This window comes from Oryctolagus cuniculus, chromosome 14 (genome assembly GCF_964237555.1).
Source record: "Oryctolagus cuniculus chromosome 14, mOryCun1.1, whole genome shotgun sequence".
Taxonomy (NCBI): Eukaryota; Metazoa; Chordata; class Mammalia; order Lagomorpha; family Leporidae; genus Oryctolagus; species Oryctolagus cuniculus.
In genome coordinates, this window is record NC_091445.1 from 57,833,047 (window position 1) to 57,847,240 (window position 14,194).

A 14,194-nucleotide genomic window follows, 5' to 3' on the forward strand; every position below is an offset into this window, starting at 1 on the left:
AATTTTTTTTCAAGTTAGCTATAAGCTGTACTTTGGAAATTTATATTCATTAAATAAAAGTTAAAAAAAATTTTCAAGTTAGACTTTTTCTAAAATGAAAAAAAGCTACAAATCATGAAAATAAAGTGTTATCTCATCCAATAGAAAATAGATTATAATTGCAACTATGTGCTCATTCTTAGAATGAACCAGAATAAATCTCATGTGGACTTCTTGGCATAAGTTTTAAGCTAAAATTATATGATAACGTGATACATAAGCCTTCACTCAGTGTATGGTTTTATAGCAGAAATGTTTGGGCAAACATATTAGAGAGCATCATTCATTTTTCCAGGGGTATCTCATAATCTGTTAACACTTAAATCATTGTTGTTTGAAACCCACATCCTGTTACTGTCCTGGTTGATTTTTCTTCCCCAACAGTTAGCTGTTTTACCTTGTTTGTCCATGGTTTCTCAAGCATTTCCAGCAATACTTCAACACTTTCATCAACTTCATAGACCCTCTCATCTTTTGAAATAGTCATAAAAGTTATTTATAAGCCGGCGCCGCGGCTCACTAGGCTAATCCTCCGCCTAGCGGCGCCGGCACACCGGGTTCTAGTCCCGGTCGGGGCGCCGGATTCTGTCCCGGTTGCCCCTCTTCCAGGCCAGCCCTCTGCTGTGGCCCGGGAGTGCAGTGGAGGATGGCCCAGGTGCTTGGGCCCTGCACCCCATGGGAGACCAGGAAAAGCACCTGGCTCCTGGCTCCTGCCATCGGATCAACGCAGTGCGCCGGCCGCAGCGCGCCGGCTGCGGCGGCCATTGGAGGGTGAACCAACGGCAAAGGAAGACCTTTCTCTCTGTCTCTCTCTCTCACTGTCCACTCTGCCTGTCAAAAAAAAAAAAAAAAAAAAAGTTATTTATAATCAATTTGCATTTTATTTGTGCTGCACTATTGTTTTTTTTCTTTTCATTTTGAAATAATTTTGGATTTATGAGGGCACTTCAAAAAGTTTGTGGAAAATGGAATTAAAAGATAAATTTATTTTTGGTGCAAGAAAAAATTTTGAAATCCATGCATATAAGAGGTTTATGAAAACTTCTTATGAAAATACTATGCATACATTTGAAAATTTTTTGCACCAAGCTAAACTTATCTTTAAAAAATATTTTATTTGTTTGAAAGACACAGAGACAGAAAGAGAGAGGGAGAGAGTCCCAGATCTCCCATCTACTGGTTCACTCTCTAAATACCCACAATAGCCAGGATGGGGCAAGGTCTAAGCTAGGACCCTGGAACTCCATCTGGGCCCCCCACATAGGAATCAGGCACCAAAGTACTTGAGCAGTCACCTGCAGCCTCTTAGGGTGCACATTAGCAGCAAGTCAGAATTGGGAGTGGAGTCAGAACTTGAACCCAAGCACGAGGATTGGGATGTGGGTTTCCCAAGCAGCATCTTAACTTACCTTTTAATTCAACTTTCCAAGAGCTTTTTAAAGTTTCCTCATATGAAAAAAAAAGAATCTGTAAAAACAAGAGAGTTCCTATATACCTTTCACCCAGATGTCCCAAATATTAACTTACAAACACCAGAGAACAGTCATCAAAACCAGGAAAAAAAATTGACAAATAACTTTCAAAAAAATTTAAAAATTATTATTTGAGAGGCAGACAGAAACAGAGACAGAACAGAGAGAGTTCCCATCTGCTGGTTGACTGCCCAAACACCCACAATGGCCGGGATCAGGCTTCTGGTCCAAAGCCAGCAGCCAAGAAATCAAAGTAGGTCTCTCACGTGAGTGGCAGGGACCCGACCACTTGAGCCACCACTGCTGCCTCCCAGCGTGTGTGTTAGTAAGAAGCTGGAGTCTGGAGCAGAGCCTAGACTCGCACCCAGGCGCTCCAGTATGGGATGCGGTGTCTTAAAAGGTAAGCCAAGCACCTGTTCCGACCCACTAAGCTACAGACCTTACGCAGATGGCAAAGGTTTTCTCTTCTGGGTGCTGCTCTGAGATCCCACATTGCACTGAGTCGTGTCTTCTTTATCTCCCCCAATCTGTGGCAGTTCCTTCATCTCTCCTCCTCCTTCACTGCCGTGGCATTTTGCCAAAGTTCTGGCCAATAATTTTGTGCACTCTCAATTTGGGTGTTTCTGGTTGTTCTCTGGAATGGACTGAGTTGACAGAGTTTCGGTGGGCCCCCAGGAGTGATATGGCATCCTCCTCCTCTGTGCACCCCATCAGGGGTGCACGATGCTAAAGTGTCCTGCCACTGTGTTAACTTGCATCACTTAGACTGTGTCTGCTGGGTTTCCTCTACTGTAAAATTGCTGTTTTTCCCTTTGGAATTCACTACTAATTTGGAAGAGATGGTTTCAGGGAATAGAAGATGTAAATATCCTGTTTGCCTCCCAATTTTTGTTCTGTAATTAGTATAGAAGGAATGATGGAAATGGAAAAAAAATCACGGTTTGTCAAACATCACTGTATCTGTTGCATGTACTCATAGGTGGAACTTGCCTGTGATAATCATTACTATGAGGTTTGACAAATGGTGATTTTTCTATTTCTCCCATTCCTTCTACATTTATTCACTGGGATTTGGATTTTCAAGGCTTAGTACCAAAGTCATATAATATCTCATTAGTAGCTTTTAGATTGACTTCATATTACATGGCAATTTTTTTGAAGATTTATTTATTTATTTGAAAGGCAGAGTTACAGAGAGGCAGAGGCAGAGGTCTTCCACCCACTGGTTCACTCCTCACATGGCCACAATGGCTGGAGCTGGGCCGATCTAAAGCCAGGGGCCAGGAGCTTCTCCTAGCTCGCCCACATGGGTGCAGGGGCCCAAGCACTTGGGCCATCTTCTACTGCTTTCTCAGGCCATTAGCAGGAAGCTAGATTGGAAGAGGAGCAGCTGGGTCTCAAATTGGTGCCCATTTGATCCTGGCACTACAGGTGGTCACTTTACTAACCACTATGTCACAGTGCCAGCCCCACATGGCAATTTTTAAGATATAACTAGATTGGGGCCAGTGTTGTGGCATAGCAGGTAAAGCTGTGGCCTGCAATGCTAGCATTCCCTATGGGTGCTGGTTTGTGTCCTAGTTGCACCTCTTCTGATCCAGCTCCCTGCTAATGGCCTGGTCAAAGCAGTGGAGGATGACCCCCATGCCAGAGCCCCTGCTACCCACAAGGGAGACCTGGATGACACTCCTGACTCCTGGCTTCAGCTCTGCTCAGCACTGACTTGGGAGTGAACCAGCAGATGGAAGATCTCTCTATGGGGCTGGCGCCGTGACTCACTTGGTTAATCCTCCGCCTGCAGTGCCAGCATCCCATATGGGCGCCGGGTTCTAGTCCTGGTTGCTCCTCTTCCAGTCCAGCTCTCTGCTGTGGCCTGGGAAGGCATTAAAAGATGGCCCAAGTGCTTGGGCTGCTGCATCCGCATGGGAGACCAGGAGGAAGCACCTGGCTCCTGGCTTCAGATCGGCGCAGTGCCAGCCGTAGCGGCCATTTGGGAGTGAACCAATGGAAGGAAGACCTTTCTCTCTGTCTCTCTCTCACTGTCTATAACTCTACCTGTCAAAAAAAAAAATCTCTCTGTCTCTATCACTTTCTCTCTCTCTAGCTCTTCCTTTCAAAATAAATAAATAAATCTTTAAAAAGGAAAAAAGATAATACATAGAAAACACGTTATAGCTTATAATGCAGCTACTGAAAAACTCAGAATTACATATGTACCCCACATTTGTGGCTCATATTACAGTCCTATAGGACAATACTATGCTATGGACCCAGACGATAAACTCTTCCGTCTATCTCTTAGGATTATTGTGGGAGTTAAATGAGAATGTTCTATAAAGCATTAGGCATAGTATCTAACATTCTTTGAGTGCTCAACAAAATCAGCTATTATTACAGAGATGTGAAAAGATAGTTATTCTTATGACCTCTTGACTGTTCTCAGGGACACTGAAGTGTTTTCATTAAGAATTTCAGGACTTCCCTAAGAGAGAGACTGCTGGAGACCCTGAGCCCCTTCTCAGACCTTGGAGAGCTTGTGATTTAGCTGAGAGCCGGTAGTTAAAGCCAAGGCTTGCTTAATGGAAAATTGGGTGAGCCACTGATTTCAATGGGAAGAGGAAGAAGATGGGAGAGGAGAGAGGAGGGTGTTCAGTTAGGGAGCCTGTGAGGAGGCAGAGATGCATTTGCCCCCTGGGATAGATGCCCTGGTGAAGCCCTGTGTGATACGTGGAGCATCACACTGGGCCAGCCTTCCGCCTTAGCAGTGGCAGATGTCTGCTTGACAGTCAGCTCCTCCTTCCGCATCAGTCCTGCTGGTAAGGCCGCCTGGTGCTCCTGCGGATTCGTGAGCAGAACTGATGATCTCACCGAGCTGAACCCATGGCAGAGTGTCCTTTTCCAGGTACAGCATCCCAGGTATATCCTCTTCCTGACGACAGCTAGGACACAAGCCAGATTCCCTTGATCTCATGATTGGCAGTGCTAGCGAAGCTTCTCCAGGAGCTGTTCTTTCACTGTAGAAGTTGTTTGGGCTTCAGGCAAAAAAATATTAAAAAACCATGGGATGATGAGCCCTTCGGATGTGTCTATCCAAATGTACAAGGGTAATTATTGAAACAATTTTACTCAACCACTTATATAGTCTTTACCACATCCTAGGCATTGTTCGAAGGGCTTTCTTTATAATAACTCAGTTAATATCCATGTCAATTCTACCAGGTTAATATTATCTTTATTTCTGTTTTACTGAAACAGAGGCACCAAGCAGTTATTTTCCCAAGATCATACACCTAGTTAGTGTCAGGTCTGGGATTTGAACCCAGCGAGTCTGGCTTCAGCTCATATAGCCTCTCTGTGGGAGCTGCCTCCTGATCAAAAAATGGAGCTAATGCAGCATGAGTTTTGCATTTGAGGTTTCTAAATGAAGGTTTATAGAGATTTTTGCTCACCTTCTTTGGTAATTGTTCCCCTTTGGGCCAATGAGCAAAACTCCATTTTTCAGAAGGGGAAATTGAGTGATGGTTTGTCTAATTTACTTGAAGCCTTGGGCAGCAATTTTTTTAAGGACGATTCCTTCATTAAGCAGTTAGAGGATCTTCCACACTGGCTGTCCCTGGGTTCTGGAGAGTGAAAAACAGCTGGCTGTCACGTCTCCCTAGTCCTTGAGTTGTCTGTATTTTGTGTGTTGTCATTTGCTAAAGATACGACAATGTGCTCTTTGCTTGGGTTTGCAGCTAGGAGACCTGTGTGTGTTTTCCCACCTCCCCCAGGAATGCAACCAGAAAAAGCAATGGCATCCAGGAGCCATCTGGGAATGCTTCCCAGCCCTGCTCTAAATCGGGGCCCAGAGCCAGCTGTACGTGCATGAGCTTCAGAGTTCACCTGGGTAAGATTCATTGCAGAGGGCTTGATCAACAAGAGTGATTTATCTGCAGTCCCAGCTGTCCAGGTTCTGGTAGGCAGCCTTCTGCTAAGGATGTAGCCAAGATGTGGGTCTGAGTTGGGTAATTAAGACTCCAAGCTGAGAAGCAGCTTTGAATGCCACAGTCAAGCTCTAGAAGTGTGGATACGTCTCTCCTTTGATTGCTTCCAGACTCTGAGTGCCTATCTGAGAAATGAGAGAAATATCACCTGAGTTCATGGGACATCAACCAAGCTTGGAAACTTACTTACGGATAGCAGAGAGATTCTGCAGAAGCATGCAACAACTCTTGAAATAGTTCCATCGTATTTATTTAAGCAAGGAAATTGTATGAGTCAGGGTCCTATCAGAACCACAGCATACTCAAGAAGGAATACCTGAGCAAAGTGTAGTTGACAAAGGTGTGGACAAGATAAGGGAGACCAAAAGTGATCATGAAACATGCCAAGGTTAGCAAGAGCAGGGAGCTGTAGCTACCCCAGGTCAGGACAAGCAGGAGCGAGGAGTACCTTCAGAGAGAAGGCCCCATGAGAGTAGCAGATTAGAGACTGGTAGGAGCTATGACCACAGGTAGAAGAGCAGAGTCTCTGTCAACACATAGCCCAGAGGAGGAGTTGGGGGTAGGGGGAGAGAATTCCTTTCTCCATGCTCTCTTCCTGCCTCCCGTCTCCAGCCAGGTGTACTCATTGGTCAAACCCAACCAGGAGGCAGAAGGAACAGGGGCATAGTAGGAAGTCAACCTCCAGAGGCACAGAGCAGGTGCAGGTGGATCTGGAGGGCAACAAGGACCATCCAGTGAGGAACACATTAGTGATTTGGGGATTCTGGGATTTAAAACCTTGGCTTCTTAAAGGTCTCACACACCATGAAAACGTCAACATTCTTGCTATAGACAATCAAACAAAATAAATCAATTGAGAAACAATTCATGCTACATGTTGTAAGACTAAAATACATTTTAGGTACTCTCTTTGCTGCCAAATCAAGAAATCCAGAAGTAATTTAAATTAAGAGCATTACAACAATGATAAATGTTATCTGCCCTTTGTTAGTGCCAGGCAAGTAGATAAACGGCATGTGTGTATTTCCTTCCACCATCCTCGTCACAACCCTTATGATGTCACTAATCATTCATTCAACAAATGTTTTCTGAGTATCTGTCATGCACCAAACACTGTCAAGAACTGAAGATTACTTTTCTAAGAGTTTCTATCATGAGACTTGCAAAAAGGCAAATATTCAACAAATAACTTTATGAGGAATTGAAACAGTTGAGGTGAGTGCTTTAGAATAAAAGCAGGCTGGCGCGCGGCTCACTAGGCTAATCCTCCGCCTTGCGGCGCCGGCACACCAGGTTCTAGTGCCCGTTGGGGTGCCGGATTCTGTCCCGGTTGCCCCTCTTCCAGGCCAGCTCTCTGCTGTGGCCAGGGAGTGCAGTGGAGGATGGCCCAAGTACTTGGGCCCTGCACCCCATGAGAGACCAGGATAAGTACCTGGCTCCTGCCATCAGATCAGCGCGGTGCGCCGGCCGCAGCGCGCCGGCTACGGCGGCCATTGGAGGGTGAACCAATGGCAAAGGAAGACCTTTCTCTCTGTCTCTCTCTCTCACTGGCCACTCTGCCTGTCAAAAAAAAAAAAAAAAAAGAATAAAAGCACATGAGCCATGAAACGGATCACCTAACAATCTGGGAGAAAGTGAAGGCTTCCTGGAGGAGGTGAATGACAGCAGACTCCTGAAGAATAAGGAACTGGATAAGGGGCAGACCGAGGGAGAAAAAGCCTCCAAGAGAAAGGAAACAAAACTTCCCAAATGTGCAGGAACAACAAAGCATTAGGCTATGGCGTGTGTTGCGGCACAGTAGATTAAGTTGCTGCTTGGGACACCTGCATCCTATATCAGAGTGCCTCATTCGGGCCCTGGCTACTCTGCTTCCAATCCAGCTCCCTGCTATGCACCTGGGAGACAGCAGATTATGGTCTTGAGTACATGAGCCCTTGTCACCCACATGGGAGAATGAGACGGAACTCGCAGCTCCTGACTTTGGCCTGACCCAGCCCTGGCTATTGCAGATATTTGGGGAGGGAATGAGCAAATGAAACATCTCTGTGTATGTGGGTGTCTCTCTCTGTCTCTCTCCCTTACTCTGTCAGTCTACCTTTCAAATAAGTAAATAAATAAATCTTTTTAAAAACAGAAAAAGAGCATGGGGGCACTGAGCCAACAGAAAGGCAGATACCATCGTTGGGTTTGGTGAGTGAGGGGTAGAGTATATGAGGGTATTTCAGAACATTCCTAGAGAGTGGCATTAAAAGACAAATTCATTCCTTGCATACAGGTATCTTCAGAAAGTTCATGTGTGTTATGAAAAAGCTATGCAGGGATTTCAGTATTTTTCGCATCAAATAAACTTTATTTTTCTACAAACTTTGTGAAGTACCTTGTACAAGCTGAGAGTAGGGAGGTAGATGGGGCTCCTCATTCAAGGCCACAAAGACTGGACCCGGGACTCTGTGTTTTATCCCAAGCATAATGTTTGTTCCTGGAGTTTTTCAAGCAGAGATGTTTCGAAAACACAACCAGCGCTGCTATGGAGAATGCATCTGAGAACAGAAACTGGGGCTTGGGGCAGGGTGCGCTCAGGAAGGATTTTTTTAGAAAGATTAATTAATTTATTTATTTGAAAGGTAGAGTTAGAGACAGAAATAGAGAGCAAGAGAGAGACCTGTTTTTAAAACTTTATTTTCATTTTATTTGAGGACAGAGAGATAAAGACAAACTCAGAAACTCAAAGAGAGCTCTTCCATCTGTGGGTTCACTCCCCAAATCCAGGTCTAGGCCAAGAAGAAACCAGGAGCCTGGATCACAATCCAGGTCTCCCAGGCGGGTTGCAGGGATCCATCCACTTGAGTCATCACACGCTGCCTTCCAGGGTGCACATTAGCAGGAAGCTGGAATCAGAAGTGGAGCTGGAACTTGAACCTACGCATCCCAACATGGATTGTGGGTGTCCCATGTAGCCTCTTGACTATTGTGAAAAGTCCACCCCCAGGAGAATCCTTGCAGTAGTGTAAATCAAGGGTCAGCTTGTCAAACGTTTATTTCGAAGGACCACACAGCAAATGTATTCAGGTTTGCATGACATATGGTCTCTGCCGTAACTACTTAACTGTACCCCAGAAGTGCAAGCAGCAGCAAAATGTGCGTGGCTGCATTCCAGTAAAATATATTGGCCAATGCTTGTTGTAAATAAAAGATGAAGATAGACTGGACCAGGGTGGTCAAGCCTACAGGTGCCTGAGAAATAATTGTCAGGACACACTTTTTAGATGTGGGGAGTGAGGGATACTGGGGCTTTGGGTTTGGTCAGCTGGAGTGTTGGGTTTCTATTTATGGAATGGCTAACATCGATGAGAAATTCTAGCAGATGTCTAAGAGCATAGGAAAAGTAAGATGAGAGCTAATTTAGAGAAGATTTATTACCCTGGAGGTAGAAAGTTAAAGCAGATCCTAGATCATCACTTTGATTTTACCTGGGAATTAAAAAGTAAGGTCATCTTCAGATAAGAATAGGGCAAGACAAAGGTGAAATAAGAGGAATCGGAAGTTTGAACAGGGGACAGGCATTTGGTACAATGAATGACATGCTGCTTGGAACACGTGCATTCTTTATTGGAAAGTCTGGCTTGAGTCCTGACTCCACTTCCAATTCCAGCTTCTTGTTAATGTGCAACCTGGGCAGCAGCAGTGATGGTTCAAGTAGGTGGGCGATCTAGATCAGCTCTGGTGCCCTGGCTTCTGCCTGGCTCCAGCCCTGGCTGTTGATGGCATTTGGGGTAGTGAATTAACAGATGGAAGACTCTCTCTCACACACTCTACCTTTCAAATAATAAATAACTTTATTAAAAAGAAATTTTGATATTGTGGAGGCTTGAAGTACTGTGTAGGTTTACTACAGAAATAGTTACTGGGCACCATCAAGCTCCAGCTGACATGGGTGCCCAGAAATTTACCATCTACCCAGATAGATTCTTTTTCCCATCAGTGCTTGAATTGGCAAGTACAGGCCAGGGACAGGCAGATTTCATCCTGCAATGGAGTTTTTCCAAGTTGGTGCAATCAGCGAATGCCTAAGAGAGTTTAGATAAGAAAGTGGTAGGAGTGATAGCCATAGACTGTAAGTGTGGGAGTCCTTTACACCACCCCTGACCTTGAGTTATGTGATAACATGTGTTGTGACCAAGTAAACACACCCCACTGGAGAGGGCTGCCTTGGAGGCTGTGACAGTGAGGGGTGACAGTGGAGCTGGGAAGGATGTGTAGAGAAGAGGCCAAGGGAATGGGGGTGCTCGTTAACTCCAGAGTGGGTGCGCTAGATGGTACAGTGGTTAGAGAGGCGGTGTGGGAGGGGAAATGGCAGAGGCTGAGACACAGCATGACGGGGTGAGAGCCTATCAGTGGGCACAGACCAATGGAAATGTGAAGAAGTCATGCTCATGTACACTCCAGTGTCTCTTGGAGCCTGGTGAGCACTCAAGCCAGCTAGAGTTCAGTGCAGAAAACAGCGAGTATGGACGAGGTGGTGCCAGGCTTGTGCCCCTGCTAATCGTCTGCAAAGTGCTGACAGCTGGGCCTGGGCAGCATGTGTGTGGCCACTGGCGAGGGAATGAGCCCAGGGGGCAGGGCAGGGAGCCGCAGCACTGCATCATGGGATCTGGTGTCCGGACCCAGCTTGCCCCAGGTCATCCCCACAGTCATTGGCAAAGCCTGGGCTGGTCTCCAACGTGTGTGCTGTGAATCCCTGATGCTTTGCTTGCCCCTATCTTTCCGGAGGTCCTCTGCATTCTATGTGCTCTATTGGAGAACCAGGGCCAGGATGAGGGCAAGGCAAACAAAGGCATCCAGGACACAAAATTTAAAGAAGCACTCCCTCCCAGGGTTGTGCACCCACGTGCAGGGCTGTGCCTGACGACAACACAAGGCGTCTCAGGTTCTGTATCCTACCACCTCTCTTACCTCACCCAAGTTCCAGCTCGGCAGAGAACCCTAAAGTGAAGTTGTATCTAGGGATTCTCCACTTTGATTTTGAACGAAGCTTGGTCCATTAATAATCCCAGAAAAATAATTTTGATTTTGGAGTAGGTTGTGAATCCTCGCTGGAGAAAAAGTATTTCTGCGTTTATAATAAAGCCAAGTTTGGGCAACTTTGCTGTATGATGCTCCATATTACTGCATTTTCTGTGAACTCTTTTGATCTCTAACAGCACTTTCTTGCAGATTCATGGTGGGGATACAATATTGATAAGCACCATGACATTCAGACTGATGGTACACATTTCAAAAGACTTTAATAAGAAAAACATCATTCTTTGAGGAACATTTAGAATTTATCATAAGGAATTAATTTATAAGTCTGCTGCCTTCATTGGAGAATATTTTCTGAACTGGGGCATGAAACCAGGATATGTATGTACCCCTCCATGACAGGGAACATGAGGGACCTGTCCTAGAAGTCACTCCTCATCACAGGACCCCTAGTCCAGAGACGTGGCATCTTCAGGGTGAAAATCAGGCATAGGCAATACGCAGAATCAGCACTGCCAGAAGCATGGGAAGAGAGATGTCCTCAGGCCGCTCAGGGTCTTTCTTCACTACCTTCTAAAGCATATGCTGCATCCCCACTAAGAGTGCTTTCTAGGTAAGTCACAGAACTAAGGCGGGCAAGTGGATTCCTAAGGGGTCTCCATCTAGCGCTAGAATTCTGCTGTCTGGGGTGGTGCAGAAGGTTAAAGCCCTGGCCTGAAGTGCTGGCATCCCATCTGGGTGCCGGTTCAAGTCCTGGCTGCTCCACTTCTGATCCTCTCTGCTGTGGCCTGGGAAAGAGTAGAAGATGGCCCAAGTACTTGGGCCCCTGCACCCGCGTGGGAGACCTGGAGGAAACTCCTGGTTCCTGGCTTCAGATCACACAGCTCCGGCCGTTGCAGCCATCTGAGGAGTGAACCAGCGGATGGAAGACCTCTCTGTCTGTCTCTACCTCTTTCTGTAACTCTGTCTTTCAAATAAATAAAATAAATCTTAAAAGAAAAAAAAAAAAGAATTCTGAGATCTTGCCCTCTTCTGTTTTGACCTACAACCCCTTGTTTCTTCCCCCTCTATTTCCAGGTGGTCTGGTTATCTCAATGACAGTAGTAAATTGTGTATTTCAGAGCAGTTTGATGACAAATACACAGTAAAGTGGAAAAGCTCATTCCCATCTCCCTGGATGATGAAAAAAAAAAAACTTTGAAAATACAGAAAATTGGCATTCAAACGATTTTGGTAGCATTCAGTTAACCGGAAGTGAGAGAGACTCCATGAGTTAAGAGCATGATTCTTCAGGCTCTTTACCAGGAGGAAGCCAACTGGGACTCCACTCCACTGGGCGGTTGGAGAGATGGAGATGTCAGCATTTGCTCAAACCAAACAGGAATAAGATTTCTTACATATCCTCAAATAGACAATGACTGTTTCCACCAAATCTTGACATTTTAAAGCCTGCCTTAGCATTTCCTCCAAGGTTCCATGGGTCATATTGACTGGTATTCTTGAACTCAGCAGAGAAATGTGAAATGCATTTTTTAAAGATCTATTTTATTTATTTTAAAGGCAGAGAGTGGGGGGGGGGGGGAATCTCTTTCATCCACTGGCTCACTCGCCAGAGCATCACAATGGCTGGAGCTGGGCCAGGCTGAAGCCAGGAGCCTGGAACTCCATCTGGATCTCCCACATGGATGCCAGGGGCCCAAGCACTTGAACCGTTTTCTGCTGCCTTCCCAAATGCATTATCAGGGAGCTGGATCAGAAGCTGAGCAGCCAGGACTCAAACCAGCTCTTTTATATGGGATGCTGGCATACAGTGGCAGCTTCACTTACTGTGCCACAAAGCTGGCTCCCAAAATACATTTCTTATGTTTAGTTTGCTACTTCATACATCATGTAAATAAGTCATAAATGATGATTTATCAATGGCCTTATCAACTATTCTTGGTGATTCTTGCTGTTCATTGAGATTGAATGGATGACATCTTTTATTACATTTTACAACAAACTGAAGTTGCCAAAGAGTTATTACTATCACATTCATTAGAAGAGACTTTAATTTTTTTCAAGGCAACTTCATATCTATGATCTCACTGGGGACCTAAGATTCGATTAAGAACTTTACAGGCAGATAATATTATCCCCATTTTAGAGAAACTTGCCGGAGGTTACCCATACCTTACTGGGTTGTCATGATTGGCTACAGAACACAGAGCTTGCTCTCTGTTGCTTTTTTAGACTGGGTATTATTTAGCTAACTTAAATGCCTGTGTTCATGTTAGCTGTACTGGTAAAGACAGGTGCTAAGACTGATAAAAAGAGACAACAAGAAGTGAAGAAATAAAATTTAAAAAATATACAGACAGAATAGAGACAAGAAATACATTTATTTTTAATTACTTTTGTAGAGATTATTCAGTGAAAGTATCTGGAAGTAGAAGTGTCTGATGAAAGAGTAAAAATAGCACGAGTGATTTAACATGGTGCCTTTTCATAAGCAAGTGGTGCAGAACAGAACAAGGAGAGTGATCAGCAGGGGAGATAGGAGTTAGGGATTAGAATGTGTTGTGCACAAAATGAGGGAGTTAGCAAATAGCTTACCTAAATAGCCTGCAAATTTAGAAACACAGTGATTTGACTGAATTGCAACAATTTGGGAACAGAGAATGGGAGAGGACCCAAGCTTCCCAGCTTCCTGGGTGCACAAGGGAGCTGATATGATAGCCCAAAGCCCCAAGAAGACTCACATCTATCTTGCCTTTAGCATAAATCAAAATAATGACAAAGGCCAACAATAAGACAAAAACCTATATATCTATGAAGCTACAAATCTTCTCTTTAGATTTGCAGATTGCAAAGTACTGGTTATGCTGCTCTCTCTCTCTCTCTCTCTGTCTCTCTGATGGCATGGTTTTTCTGGTGCCTTAAATGTATGGAACAAGTAAACTAGTCTAAGGCAAATCAGATTCCATTGTTGTCCATGAGAATTTACTTGGACTGACACTACACTTTTTAGCATCTTATAGAGTGATTGAATCATCTGTTTCAATTGTGAAAATTCTAAGTGATGCCTGGTCTATACTTGCTAATGTGTAATTCATTTTTTTCTGCACAAATTATACAAAAATTACTTTGGCAATTGAGGCTTCCATCGTATAAATGGAAGGCTGAAAGTCAAGGAGAGAAAATGATGGGTTGGGTTAGCTACCTAAATAAATAGAAAGACAGTGTATTCTGTAAGGGGGAGCCCAGGAGAAAATCATAAATTCTACATACATGGTAATATCAGACAACACCAAAAACAACAAAACACATTCACATAAACTTTAACATCATGCTCAGGATAACAGTGAAACTCATCATTTTCAAAATGCATAGGATGAGAAGTACTTGCATTTTCCCCCTAAATATATATTTTAAAACAGGATGCATCAAATGCAGAGCCATTTATGTGTTGGTTAATAGGAGATTTGGTCTGAGACTGAATAAACATTCCAAAATGTTCATCAAGTGAAATAAAATCTGTCACTATTGCGATCAAGTACTGAATGTGATCTCAGGCTTACTGCATTGCAGCAAATCTCTCTAGATTTGCCCTGTGGGCCACCAGCATAGCAACCACTGGGGTTCAAGTTGAGAATGGAGCATTGGTGATTCCCCATCCTCACCCTCGCAGACCCAGTG